Consider the following 16,176-nt stretch of genomic DNA (forward strand, 5'->3'; position numbering starts at 1 on the left):
CAGGGGGTTCATTTTCTCTTTAGTTTCAAGTGTCCTAGGAGCTGTATCAGTGAAGAAATTGTTTCGGCATATGTCTGAGATTTTGTCGCCTTTGGCTTCTTCTAGAATTTTTATGGTTTCCTGTCGTACATTTAAGTCCTTTATCCATTTTGAGTTTATTTTTGTATATGGTGTAAGTTGGTGGTCTAGTTTCATTTTCTTGCATATATCTGTCCAATTTTCCCAGCACCATTTATTGAAGAGACTATCTTGGCTCCATTGCATGTTCTTGCCTCCTTTGTCAAATATTAATTGAGCATATTGGTTCGAGCCAATTTCTGGGCTCTCTATTCTATTCCATTGATCTATATGCCTATTCTTGTGCCAGTACCAGGCAGTTTTGAGACTTTAAAACATTGTCTAGAGTTCAAAACAAGAATAAAAAGAATGTTTTAGGTGTGAATATGCAGCTAGTAAAACTATAAAAGAAGAAGTAAAAAATAAAATTGGAGAGAGACTAAAAAGATGTGCTGGAAAATAGGTGGAAAAAAAAGAAGGCAATGTATTTCTGGACTGGGGCATCTTGGCTATGATAATTACATGGTTAATCTGTTATAATGTGTTAAGCTATTCATTTGCCTTTTAAGAACTTTTATGTTCTATTTAATAAAATAAAAATGCTTAAAAGTTAGCTGAACTCTGGGGTAGTGGTAATATAAAGGTGGACAGAAATGAAAACATGAACCCCATTTCACAAAAAGTGCTTGATAAATTAGCTGTGTAAAAGATATTTTACCTAAAGTTGCCTTCTCTTAATTTAAAAAAAAGTGCTCTTTCATTGTAAGCACCAAATACAAAAGGAACAAGGAATAGTCAAAGCATGTCGCTTTGCTTTCAGGTTTTATGACTCATAGTTCTTTAATATTTTTGCACCTTATGGAAACAAACCTGGGGTTAAATTTGTGTCATCTGCGGAAAAGAGAAAGCAGCTCAATAATAATTTAGACTAAATTATATATAGTATCATGATCTCTAAAATTAGTTTTGTAAGGATCTGTATTGTCTCTCGCCCTTGCTGGTTTAGCTCAGTGGATAGAGCATCGGCCTGATGAACAAAGGCCCCCGGGGTTCACTTCCCATTAAGGTCATGTGCTTTGGTTGTAGGATCCTCCCTGGCCTGGGCCTGGTCAGGACCCTTGCAGGAGGCAACCAATTGATGTGTTTCTCTCACACCAATATATCTCTCTCTCTTTTCCTCTCTCTTCCTACTCTCTCTAAAAATCAATGGAAAAATATCCTCAGGTGAGGATTTAAAAAAAAAAGAAGAAGAAAGAATCTGTATTGTTTTTCAAAGAGAGTGTACACTACTAAATTGTGCTTTGGTTTTTAAAATGGGTACATTTAACATAGATAACTGTACCTAATATTCTAAAAGAATATTTCTATTACAATTTTAAATAAATTTGAGAAACAATGGCAGCAGAGATATCTATTGCTGCTGTATTTTACAATTGACAGTATGTTTTCATCTTCCAAACTATCATAAAAATAGATTAGTGGAACATTAATAAAATTACACTTTTGGTGGAAAGTAGCACATCCTGTATAATAAAACCCTAATATGCAAGTTGACCAAATGGCAAAAAAAACTGGTGGAATGATGGATCGCTATGACACGCACTGACCACCAGGGGGCAGCTCCTGCTTTGAGCGGCTGCCTCATGGTGGTCAGTGCACATCATAGCTACCCGCTGGTCTTCAGGTTGTAATTGTCGCGTAGGCTTTTAGATAGATAGAGAGATAGATAGATAGATAGATAGATAGATAGATAGATAGATAGAGGATGACAGCATCGAATTATTTTATGATTACCATTCATAGGTGGCTAAATTTTCAGAGGGCATTTATGGTATAGTATAATCTTCAGTTATTTGAGAGGCACTGAATAAATCTATTGAAATTCATATTTGAGTCACACAGAAAAATAATATAGGGGTTTTCTAAAAAGTAAATATCCACATAAAATAATATTTTCCTCCTTTAGAAATAATTTGGAAATAACTATTTTAATCATATTTGTTAGCTACCATGGAAGGATCATCAAGAAAAGAGATTTCTATAGTAATTAGCTTATAATATCCTGAAAATTAAAATAAAACTTTTATTAATGACACTTAATATTTTAAAATGTTTAAGAATCATGTAATGGCTTTTTTTTGTTCATTCTTAGCAATATCCACAACTTCTTTGTCTTGCTATTATGCTGTCACACTGCATCAAATGTCCTAGTGGCTGGCACTTGTATAAAATACCTACACCCCAGATGAGAAAGTTGTAAAGTAGCCAGATAGTTGCTTCTTCTCAAAGTTTATTTCTTTTTCTTGTCAGTTTGCTAAGGCTAGCACTTCCAGTACATGTCAGGCAGGCGTGGTGGGAGTGGGCATCCCTGTCTTGTCCCTGTTCTTAAGGGAAATGGTTTTAGTTTTTGCCCATTGAGTATGATGTTGGCTGTAGGTTTGTCATATAAGGCTCTTATTACGTTTATTAGGTTTGTCATATAAGGCTTTTATTACGCCCTTTATTCCCACTTTGCAGAGAATTTTTATCAGAAAAGGGTGTTGAATTTTGTCAAATGCTTTGTCAAATGACTTTTCTGCATCAATTGATACAATTATGTGGTTTTTGTCTCACAATTTGTTTATGTGATATATCACATTTATTGTTTTGCAGATATTGTACCAGCTTTGCATCCTCTGAATAAATCCCACTTGGTCATGGTGCATGATCTTTTTAATGTATTGCTGGATGCAATTTGCTAATATTTTGTTTATTTTAGCATGTATGTCCATCAGGGATATTGGCCTGTAATTCTCTTTCTTGGTAGTCTCTTTATCTGGTTTTGGGATTAGGATAATGCTGGCTTCATAGAAATAGCTTGGAAGTGTTCCTTTTTCTTGAATTTTTTGGAGTAGTCTGAGGAGGATCAATGTTAATACTTCTTTGACAGTGTATATTTTTACAAGAGAGAGTGCAAACAACTTCTCCTGCATATTTTTATATGGGGAAGTTTTTGTTTTCTAACAGTTTGCTACTCAACTTTATCCAGACGACCACCATTTGAGAAGGCAAATAATTCAAATAATTTATTTAGGTACATGCCCTTTTCTGAACCCTGAGACATACAGCCCTTATAAACCTGGCTAGGATAAATATATCATGTATCTGTGTATCTCTGTATCCACCCATTTTCTACATTTGGCTTTGTATGAACTATTTATAGTTGTTTAAAGAACACACTTCCTGTTTTTGCTCAGTAGGAAACACAAACTACACATTTTCACTATTCTATAGCAGGCATGCTATCAGTATGCTTCTATTAGTATTTCCAGATCTAAATTGTGAAAACTGGTATGCCAAATAAATAATTGAAACACCTCTATATGGTCATTCCCTGCATGAGGTTTGCACAATTATTATTTCACAGCTTCCTCAATTATCTAGTTACCAGAGGCCCGATACATGAAATTCGTGCGGAGGGTAGTGGGGGTGAGTGTATCCTTCAACCCGGCCTGTACCCTCTCCAGTCTGGGACATCCCTCTCACAATCCAGGACTGCTGGCTCCTAACCACTCGCCTGCCAGCCTGATTGTCCCTAACTGCTTCTGCCTGCCAGCCTGATCACCCCCTAACCACTGCCCTGCCGGTCTGATCACCCATAACTGCCCTCCCCTGTTGCGACCCACCTCTTCCACCAGGACCCGCCTCCTCCGTGCCAGGCAGGGGAGCTGCCGGGACTTACCTCCTCCACACCGCTGGAGCTGTGGGACCCCCAGGCCTCACTGCGTGGAACAGCTTCCAGTCCCCTCCTCCACTGTGCACATGGCCATCTTGTGGCGGCCATCTTGTGATGACATCATGTACGAGGGCCACCTAGGCTTTTATTAGTATAGATAGTATGGCCTTTCCCTATGGGCTGTTGGGATCAACTAATATTGGTTCAGAAATCTTTAGGTTGAGTCTTGCTTTACTATTGGAGGTTGATTAAGGTTACCTTTCTGTTTTTTAGGGAGACCATGATCATTATTATAAAACTTTTTAACTTTTCACTGTGCTAGTTTGCCTTCTTATTACATGATTGTAAATATACCATGATTTTACATAATTTCACATATTCTGGGGAAAAATGTAAAAATAAATTTACCCACAATGCATAGCTAGCTTCATTTTTATTTTTATGAAATGCAGTATTTTATATTAATTAGAAATAAATAACAGCTCAAATTATTAATCAATAGATTAGCAATTTTTTACAATTGGAATTGATATTACTTATAGGTTTGGCATTGAAGGAAAGAATGTGTGATACAGTGAAGTAAATATGTTGAGAGGTTTTGGAAAGTGCAAATGTTGGACAAAATCTAAACACAATTATAATTTTTAAAGTAGAATTTCTTAGTCATTAAATGTAGAAAAACATATAAATTAAATACTTATTTTAGACATGAATTTAGACCTTTTCCATTAATATTTTTTTCATGAACATTTCTGTTTGACTTTCCAACAAATATTGTTACACTTTTATTTGGCTTTGACCTTGATTTATACTTTAATAGTCTTATTGAAAATTATAGATAAAGTATATCATGTTCTGTTTCATCTGCTTTATTTTGTCATATTCAGATTTTCAGTTTAGTGCTGAACATTATTAAAGTTATTAAGCAGAAAAAATGACTTCTAAGAAGAAAGTAAAATAATTCAAAAAAGAAAAATATCATTTAACCAACCTCTTGTTACGGTGAGCAGATCTACATATGCTCTGCCGTGCCATATTACCTCAGTCACCAGTATGGGCTGCCCCTTTCTCTGTGAGGAGACTTGTTTCTTTGGAGTAGTATTCAGCGTCTCTTCTTCAGTGCACCATTAAAAATTATGACATATTAATCTTAGGTATTAGTGACGGAAATGATCTATTACTATGGGTCATCTATTAGTCTCCAGAGGCCAATTCTTTTTACTATTTAGCCAGTGCTTTTCATGGGTTATTTTAAATGACTCCAGAAATAGAGATTTCCCCCCTTTTCCTTATTACACAACTAGTTGCCCCATGGGACTCACTCTGCCTTGATACCATAACCAATCGCTAACAAGCAAATCATTTCTTGACACATGTAAAATTGCACAGGCTTGTAATACCTCCGGCACATTGTGCTCTTTAACACTGTTATTAATATGTTAACAGGTGGAAACTTATTATCATCAGACTGCTTGGAGTGTGAAATGCCTTATACACATTTCATTTTCAATTCTTTGTAGTTTATGGTTACACTTGATTAAAGGCACTACTGTGAACACTTCAAGTTGCTTTAATTCAAGCTCAAAATGCTGAGGACTACTATATTAGATACTGATTTGCACGTGGTCTTAGCGCTTCTCTAATCTGAATTCAAATGCAAAAATTTGGTAACAGTATGGGCAAAATAGATTAACGCATAACCAAACCATAAATCAGAATTAGTAAAATGAAAGCTATGGGAGAACTGTAGAGTGATAGCAAGGAAACACTACAAGGTAATTCAAGATTCTAATATAGTAAGTCTCCAAATACGCAAGTCGAGAACATTGATGATGAATTCTGTTCTCTCTAAGTCAACATAAAGGAATATTGAAGGAGGATGGCAGCATTAGGGATGGCAGTATAAAAAAGATCAGTGTCTTAGATGTGTATGGTTTACATTTTTAAGAATACCTATCCTAATTTTTATTTGTTTTTTAATTTGTTCCCATAACCCAGAATTGGGAGTGTGGCAGTCAAACACCAAACAACCACAGTGCTTGGAGATAAAAGTAGTAATTCTGTCATAAATAATGCAAAGAGGAAGATTGTCCTTATGACATTAAAGCACTCTGTATTTTGATTGGAGGGCTTTAACAGCATAAGGACAATGGCAATGGAAAGTTGACACATCGCTCTATGTAACCATTTGAAGCATGAATCCATGACAGAATTATCAATGAATTCACATGTCCTCTCTTATGGAGTAAACTTTTGTTTCATAATGGGCCCAGCTGAATTTAATTTTATTTGTCATCCTCAGGCCTAAAGATAGAACATAGATGAGAAACTAACAGTGAATGTAGGAAGAAGCAGAGTGCAGCTCACTCCCCAGAAAGTCTAGTCTCCCAGAAACTGTGTCTGTTGCGGCTTGCCACACTCAAGGGGCCAAAGAGCCGCATGTGGCTCGCGAGCCGCAGTTTGCCCACCACGGCACTGGGGGTAGAGGAGTCTGATTTTGTTGGTTTTTCCATTGGTAGGAATTAAACTACCTCCTACCAAGCCTATACATGATTGGAAACCTCAGAGAGGAGGAAGTATGAGTATAGAAAATGGGTAGAGGTGTGTAGAGAAGTTATTTGAAAGCCAATCACTTCAACTTTCTAATAATGTCCATACGTACCTCTACCCATTTTCTATGTTTAAATCTTTGTCATCTCAACACATATAAACCAATCACTAAAATTCTACAGTACACCAAAAATATATTTTTTGCTGACGGAAAAATATATATAATTTTCATTCATTTACACCTGAGGGTTATTGTTATGTTGACAGTTGTCATTTTTTTTTTAATGAGACAATCTCAGGGAGGAAAAGGTCAGTGCCCCTGACTAAATATTTAGGTACTGCCATGTTTTAAAAAATCTTGTGGCATACCAGTGTACTGGCTGCAGCACACCAGTTGGAAATCACTACCAAGGAGTGGTATATAAGCACCTCATGCTTATTATATGCCTTTAAAATATGAATAAAATGTATGTAATCAGTTCCTCAATTCATTCATTCATTCATTCATTCCTTACTGGTAATGACCATTCATTCAGTCTTTACTGGTAATGACCATTAGGTCCTTTACCTTTCCACTTTTATTGCCTAGAACACTTGGCATGCAATGGTTTCTGCAATGGTTGTTTTTAACTCCAGTCTCTTATATCACCTCTAAGTTATGGTCTATTCTATTCCTTATGAATCCCTTATGAATTCATATTGCCTTACCAAGGACAATGTCCTTCATGGAATTTTTTTTTCATGCCCTTTCTTTTGCTTAAAATCATTAGCAAAATGGCAAGAAAACTTTATGGGTTGAGAAACAGCATGAGGACAGAGCAGGTTACAAAAATGAGAAGCTGTTGGGAGAGACACAAAGAATAATCTGATTACAATGTGGGGCACGTCATATTAACTTAGTTTAGAGTTAATCTTACGGAACAAGCATTGGCCTTTGGTTCAGTGACAGATTTAAAGCAGTAGAAACTGTAGTCACAACAGCAGCAGCAGTAAGAGTGGCAATGATATTGATTAAAAGCTCATTTTTTGCTACTTTCCTGGCACTTTGTAACCTTTTCTCATTTATTTCTCCTAATAACCCTTTCAGGCACCTGCACCACAAGCAAATATCATATTAAAATTTGCCTTGGATTTGTAATATTTTACGGAAGAGAAAACTGAGATGTATAGAAGTTAATGCTTAAGGTGAAATAGCACAAGTAGCAGAACTTGTAGTTGACCTTGATTCTGTCCAAGGTTGAAGTTTGAATGCTTCACCACACTGCACTCCTGCAGTACAGTAATCACAGAGAATATTTTTGATGAATGAATGAATGATAAATAAATAAATAAAAGTCTGCTATAACAAATTAAGATATGAGAAGAGAGACTGCAGATAAATTGAATGACACCAACAATGTGTCTGCATTTTAGCTTTAAAAAATACTAGAGGCCCGGTGCACGAAATTCGTGCACTGGGGTGGGGTGGGCGGGTCCCTCAGCCTAGCCTGCACCCTCTCCCAATCCGGGACCCCTAGCTCCTTACTGCCTACCTGCTCGCTGCTCCTTCCCACTCGGTTCGCTGCTCCTTAGCGCTGCTACGGAAGCAGGAGAGGCTCCTACCACCGCCACTGTGTTCACCAGCCATGAGCTCTCTCTTTCTCTTTCTGTGTAGTTGTCTGTGGGCCAATTTCTCTCTTGCTTCTCATTTAGGGCAAACAGCATGTGAGGGCAGAGCATGCTGTCGTGGAACGCAGAGGGCTGCCCAGAGCTGAGGGGAGTGGCCGGGCCCACAGGATGAGAGGTGGACACAGAGGACACTGTCTCACCCAATTGTGGGGTGGACTGACCGGCCTTCATCTGCCTGACCCCACCCAGGGAGGGACCGAGCAGGGTGTCCACCTCTTCATTTTCCATCCTTCCATCTGTGGCACCTGTCACCCTTGCCAGGCCTCCCCCAAAGTGAGTTCAGCTCAATCCATGAATGTAAAAGGGCATGGGGCGGGGGGGTGGTGTCACTACTTCAGTGCCCCCTGACTCCCAGCGACAGGACCTGATATTAGGACAGTGGCCACAGCAGCAGAACATAGATCTGTTTCAAGAAAAGTGGGGAAATAATATATATATAAAAGAGAAACATAAGTGGGTAAAGTCTGGGCCAACCTGGGCCATTTCCTCACCCAGTCTCTCTGAGGTGCATGGACAGAACCAAGTCTCAGCTCTTCGCAGGACACTTCTGGATTTTCTTAAGCCTAAAGGACAGTAGTCTGTCTCCATTCTTGTTCTTTGGGAGTTTTTCACCGTTGGATAAAAGGATACATACATAGGGGCAATCCTCTTGAGATACAATATTTCAGTTGTACCCATGTGAGGACGACAGCGCCCCTCAGAGGGACCGTTGGATAAAAAGGATACATACATAGGGGCAATCCTCTAGAGATACAATATTTCAGTTACACCCATGTGAGGACGACAGCGCCCCTCAGAGGGAGGGAACCAACAGATGGGGAGCAGGGACTTCTGAAAACCAAAGCGATGACAGAGATGCTAAGCCTTTCCTTCATGCATCTGACACCCCTCCTCAGGTGGCCTGTAGGCCAGGCGTCTGCTGGACCGTTACCACTTGATGTCCGGCCCATGTGCCCTGCCCCAGCCCGGGCACGCAGGGGGCATCTGGGCGCACCTCTCCCCCAGCTGGAGGGTTCCCACTGCGCTTCCACCTCCTTGTGAAACTTCGCTTTTCCAGCTCTGTCCCCGCGGGAGAGCCATACGGGTGCCTGATCCCTTTCCTTCCTTCAGAAGTGCCCTGAAAAGCATGAAGACAGCTATGCTGGGAACGGGTCGCTCAAGATCAGCAAGAGTTTGCGATTTGCTAAGGGCACATTGGACAGTTTTCTCTTACCCCGTTTGGGGGAGTGTAATCTGATTTAAAACCAATGGGCTAAAGAACAAACAGAAACACTTTCTGCAGAGAGCTCTGGGCCCCAGGTTTGAAGGCCGGCCACACCTTGATCGTGGGAGACCCAGGTTTCCAGAGGTCCTGGCCAGGGCCCAGACCTCCCTTTGGCTGCGGTGCTTCAGCTAGAGGGAATTCTGAGCCCCGGCTGGGGGCAGCGTGACAGGAAGCTCTGGGCCCCAGGTTTGAAGGTCGGCCACGCCCCCATCGTAATTCCACCGCGTCCCTGCTAGGGCCCAGAGCTCCCTTCAGTTGCTGGCCCGGCCTGGGCCCAGGGCCCATTTGTTTGGTTGTCCCTCACTGCCCCGCCTGCTGGCCTGGTCGCCCCATGTAGCCTCCTGTTCAGTTATCCATTCCAGTCGATTAGGATGTGACAACCCCTGGGTTTTTATATATTAGGATAAAGTCATTTGTAAAAAAGTTGAATATGGCCCACAGGGATCTTGGAAGAATATTTCTGTTGGACAGTAGAGAGCTAATATGTGGATGAGGGCGTTGGAGCACTCTCTGGGGGTTGTGATTGGTTAGCATTCTCTGGCATATTTTCCAGGGGTGCTTAAACTTGTGTAACAACTTAACTGGGAAGTAATTGGAGAACTATGATTACAATGGAATATTGCACACTTAGTCAAGTTATTTGTGATAAAGATTTTTCTATTTAAAGGCACAAAATATTCTTATAGTTTTCCTTACACTGCTCTACCAGAAACCAACATATATTTTATTTATTTTGTCAAGAAAAGTGGAATAAAGACTAGGTAGAAAAAGTAAACTTAGGTAAAAAGGTCTCTATATTAATGTCTGTGATAAATATTTCAATTTTAGCATTGAGTCAATGTTAATTTATACAGAAATGTGAGCTCTTTTAGTAGGTGATAATGACAAATTGAAAAGTGTTGTGTAGTTTAGACTGGCGAATGATGTTATTAGAAACTTAATCTTTATGTTTAGCAGTAAATACTTTAATAATGATTATAGACCAAGAAATAAAGCTGTCCAGATTCATTTCTAATGCTGTTATTAAATGGTGAGTGACCATTCAACAGGACAGAAGGGAATTGGCCTGTCATATGAAAAGCAGTGTAGTTTAATTAAAAATGGCTTGAATATTTTTTAGAAGAAATAAGTTGAATATGTGAATGGCTTTTAAAGTCGGATTTGAGAGAGAAATAAACCAGCTCATAAATTGAACTAGCTTATCTTAATCTTAAAGTCTTAGTCTATTTAATTCTATATAATGAAAGGTAATTACAAAATGATTTAGTCAAACAATACCTTAAATAACATTTAATTAATATTTTCTATTTAAATGTCTTTCTGGAAAATAAATTTTTTTCATTTGTCATGATAAAATAAGCATCATCAGTAGGGTAAAATGCTTGTAAAATTTAATCATTTCTCATGGGGAATATGTAGTTGGTTCTCTTTTTCCTTTTTTTTTAACTTGTCCTTCCTGGGAATTTCTATGGCAATTGATGAGTTCATGTATTATCGGAAGATACTTGTATTTCCTAATAGACTGTATCAGAACACTTTACATGCTAAACTCATTCCTTGATAATTTTAACATTAATTTCAATTTCTATAGCATGAATATATGTGTGTAATTGTCATGTGCCTTGAATTTATACAAAAAGATTGGCTTTCATTACATTCTTAGTAAATATACTAAGCTACTTGCATTATTATACTTCATTCATTTAATAGAGAAACTGAGGCTTGGAGAGTTCAAATTGCATAAATTCATAAAGTAAGAGTCTCAAGATTTAAGTTCAAAATATATGACTCTGGTATAAGCCTCTTAACCCAGAGTACTAAAGTCATATGCATAAGCATTTATCTCTAAGTTCTCTAAAGCTATGAGGTTCTCATATGCAAAGCACATATATGTTCCTCAGTTGTTAGGTTGTTGTTTTATGACGTAGATCTTTTTATGCTAGGGATACTAATAATACTCCCACTGATTAATATTGTAATATGAGGCATATAAAATATACATAGAGGGAATGTGTATCTTAGAGCCCAGTCAGAATGTGTACTGGCTAATTACTCAAAAAAAATTAAAAAAATCAAGGCCTGCTTGACTGGTCGTATCTTCACAAGTTTTCGTTTTAAAAACATTTATACATTCTGTTATGAAGCAAGTCCAATCAACGATACAACTGAAAATTAAGCCTTGCTTTGTTTTTCTTTTTACATTTGTTCCATGGAAGTATTATGAATATAAAGCATAACCTTAGATGCTTCTTTATAACTTAGAAACATCCAAATTGTTTAATAAATTTCCAACCTCATATTACAGCAGGCTCCTACAAAGTAAATTATAATTGCCACTGGTCAGATGTGAGTTGACAAAGATTAATTCTTGCATCATTTCTCTACATCAGCCTAAATAGTTACACCCAGGTTTTATTATTCAGGTAACTATTTGGAACATATTAGAAATGTGTAGAGAATAAGCGAGCAGATGATTTATTAGATAGACAATATGTGATTATAAGTATTTGGAAACCCATAACAATAGCAATAATAATAGCTATGACTTACTTGGTTTCTACTAATGCTAAACATCTCGCAGACTGAGTTATTTCATTCATTGAATGATTATTTGTTGAATGCCTACCATTTGCTAGATAATGTTCTGTGTACTTGCAATACAGCAGTGAGAAAAACAGCAAAGGTCGAGCTTTTATGAAATGAATGCTCTGCTGGACTTCTTCCAATTCCAAGTACTTCAGCACTGAAATACTGAAAATAAGTTGGCTGAGTAAACTAAGACATTGCATTGGTACTATACATAGATGTTACCTAAAATGTTATTAAAATATCTCATATGTTAATATTTTGTCTTTTGAATTGGGATTTAAATTTTTCATGTCTTGTTACTCGGGTCTTTTTTGGGCCTCGTGTACCTGTGCTTGTGAATCATATGGGTGCTCATTTGCCTTGAATAATAAAGTATGTTGAACAAGAAAAAAATCACAAATTACACAGGAGGCTGGATTACAGGTTGATCCATGGAAAAGACTTGTTTTAAAAGTGTAAATTTCAGTTTTCAAATCAAACTTTTTTCAATAAATTAATGCAAATGGTTATTAAAATTAAGCAAACATGCAATAGTCTAAAATTCCATTTAAGATCATGGTAATTGTCAAGTGATGTTACCTTTTAGAAAAGAAAAAGACAGATATTAAATTGAAATAGTTGAACAGCGTGAAAGGAGTGATCAGACGAAGAGGGGGTCCTCTTCCCCACTGGTTGTTGCTGAGGGTGGACTTCTTATGGTATCCTGGGCAAAGGTATTTTCTAAGCCTCACATGGGAGAACCAGTGATTTTTACTTGTGTGGAATTAAATCCCTGTGCTTCTAAAGTCCTGTTTCCCTCAGTCCAGTCATAGAAGAAGTGTAGCTGGGGTTTCAGTAAAGCTAGAAGCAAAACCAGTGTCCAAGGTCCTTTCCCTGTTGGAGACAGGTCCAGTACAGCATCAGGCTAGTTGCAGTCTATTAACCATTATGTGTGGGGGTCCTCATGGCCGTGGGCCATGTGGGTGAATGCCAGGAAGTCAAGAATGAGCCATGAGCCAAGATGCCAAGAGGCACCAAGGAAGGGAACTTCTTGCCTTAGAGACTTATGTATCCCAAATCTTCATGCCCTTGCAGTGGCTATCACCATTCTGGGCAACCATCTATGTCCCCAAGTGTGATTAAAAACAACTACCTTCCCTACCTGCTCAACTTTACTGGGCATATATGTCTATCTTGTAGACACCTAAGTATGTGTCTATCATTTTACCATCCATCTACTGCCTCTAGCCAGTTGCCTCCAGCCTCCAGTGTGCACTGGGGAGCAAATCTGCAAACTGGATATATGTCCTAAATGGGAATGGAACCTGTTACTTTTTTGGTGCAAGGGACAATGCTCTACCAACTGAGCCACACCATTCAGGGCTAGAGCATCTTTTGTTATTTATAACTAGAGGCCTGTTGCATGAAATTCATGCACTCGGCAGGAGGGGGTGGGGGGGCCTCAGCCTGGCCTGAGCCCTCTCACAGTCTGGGAGCCCTTGGGGGATGTCCAACTGCAAGGAGCAGACCTAAGCCAGCAGTCAGACATCCTTACTGCTGTCCGGGAGGTGGGAGAGGCTCCCGCCACCACCGTTGTGCTCACCAGTCGTGAGCTTGGCTTCTGGGCTTCTGGCTGAGCGGCAATCCCCCTGTAGGAGTGCACTGACCAGTAGGGGGCAGCTCCTGTGTTGAGCATCTGCCCCCTGGTGGTCAGTGCACATCATAGCGACCAGTCCTTCCACCGTTTGGTCAATTTGCATATTAGCCTTTTATTATATAGGACAAGCCACTCTCAACTACTACTAGTTTATGTTAATAAGGTGACTTTTGGAAAGCCCTGAAAGAGGGCTGTTGCTGGAGGAATCAATCATGATTAAAGGCTTGATTGGAATGTTCAGCCCCAAACCTGACTTCTATGGAAGGGGAATCACCAAATGGCCAATGATTTAATCAATCGTGCCAGTAATAAAGCCTCCATAAAAACTTAAAGGTCAGGGTTTCCAGTTAGAGAACCAGAATGCATCCATGTGCTGGGAGGGTAGTATACCCCAAACCCCACATGATCAGTAGCTTCTTTTTTTGAATTAAATTTATTGGGGTGACATCGGTAAATAAAATTATAGAGATTTCAAGTGTACAATTCTATAATACATCATCTGTAATTGCATTGTGTGTATACCGCTCAATCCCCTGTGATCATCATATATTTGACCCCCTTTATCTGTCACTATACTCTCACCCCCCTTTCCCTTTGATAACCATCATACTATTGCTGTGACTGAGTTTTTGTTTATTTTGTTTGTTCACTTGATGTTTTCAGTTTTATATCTGACATATGAGTGAAATCACATAATTCTTGACTTTTTCTGACATTTCTTTTAACATGATATTCTTAAGATCTATTCATGTCACAAATGTCAGTATTTCATTTTCTCTTGTGATTGAGAAGTATTCCATAGTTTATTTTGTTTGTTCACTTGTTATTTTCAGTTTTATATCCGACATATGAGTGAAATCACATAATTCTTGACTTTTTCTGACATTTCTTTTAACATGATATTCTTAAGATCTATTCATGTCACAAATGTCAGTATTTCATTTTCTCTTGTGATTGAGAAGTATTCCATCGTGTGTGTGTGTGTGTGTGTGTGTGTGTGTGTGACATCTTCTTTATCCAATTATCTATTGAAGGACCTTTGGGTTGTTTCCATGTCGTGGCCACTGTGAATAATATGTGCAAATAATGTAATACTCTACATCAATGAAAAGCAAATATATGTAGCTACACTGAGCAATATGGCTGAATCTTAGACATACAACATTTGGTGAAAGGCAGCAAACATGAAGACACCATGTACTATATGATGGCATTGACACATATTTTTTAAAAAATAAACAGAACTGGTTTCATAGTTTATGTTAAAATGGCACAGAATATAAAGGAAATATAAAGTGAATATCATACATTTCAGTCACCTTTTAGAAGTTGGGAGTAGTTCACTATTGGGAGGGAGTCTTAGAGGTTGGATTTGTCGGTTATTAGCGATGCTTTGTTTCTTAGGATAGATGGTATTGCACAGGTGTTTGTGATAAACTGCTGGGCTGCCCACTTTTGCTTGCTTTTGTTTGTGAGATATTTTACTATAAAAATGGTCAAAGAAAATAATTCAGTTTCAGCATTTTCTTTCAGAAACACCTTACAAATTACTGGGATGGGGATGAGCTGGGAAGGACGTTACAAAGAAACCGGAGCTCTGGTCGAGGTTACCTCCATGAGTGGCAACATAGAGCACAGAGGCAGATTACTAGAATCAAGGCGTGTCAATCAGGTGTGCAGTGCTGCGGACACAGACATGCAAACAACAGTTCTCTCAGCACTGCTCTGGACAGAACTAACAAAATAATCCAAAAAACCCCAAAGCCAAGAGGAACTAAATTTGTGAAGGCAGGTCTCAGCATTGCATTGTGTCAAATGTCTTTTGCTCAGTTGCATTAGAATGTCTCCAACCTTGTCTTTCCAGGTAGCCATCTCTAATGCATCTGCACACAGAGCTCTCAGAAGTGGGATTAATTGCCTTTCGTAGCCAACCCCTTCTCTTTAAAAAAAAAAATGTTTATTGATTTCAGAGAAGAAGGGAGAGTGAGAGAGAGATAGAAATATCAATAATGAGAGAGAATCATTGATTGGCTGCCTCCTGCATGCCACCTACTGGGGATTGAGCCTGAAACCCTGTCATGTGCCCTGACCAGGAATTGAATCATGACCTCTTGGTTCATGGGTTGGTGCTCAACCACTGAGCAGCACCAGCTGGGTAACCACAACTTCTTTATGAGTAAGACTGTGCCGTGGTTGGGGAGTCATGATCAAATTACTTCCTAAACTAATTGAGAAAGTTACCTTGCTTGCTAGCAACACTTAGAGTAAAGGCACTGTTGCCAAAGAAATTTATAGATTTTGTTAATGTCAAGTAATATCATCTGTTGCCTATAATTGTTAAAAATCTTAAAATTGTGGTTTGGGCTGAACATCTGGTCCTAATCTCAATTATTAGGGAGGATTATCTTCAAATTTTATGGAATTATAACATATTTGAAATATTTGGCTATTCAGTCCCATAAACATATTAGAAAGCATATTGTACTTAATGGGAATATATGTCTAAGGATGTCACCTCCACAGTATCAGCCTTTTAAATATTATATCACCCTTTAATTCAGGCCCCACTTTGCTATCAATAAGGCTTTTATGCTGCTATGAAAATGATGTTCCCTGTTTTATTTTTTATATTGATAAAATCCCTAAGTGATCTTCTACATAAAAATAGCAGTGTTTATTTGGTTTCTGCTAAACATG

This window comes from Myotis davidii, unplaced genomic scaffold (assembly GCF_000327345.1).
Source record: "Myotis davidii unplaced genomic scaffold, ASM32734v1 scaffold18, whole genome shotgun sequence".
Lineage (NCBI taxonomy): Eukaryota > Metazoa > Chordata > Mammalia > Chiroptera > Vespertilionidae > Myotis > Myotis davidii.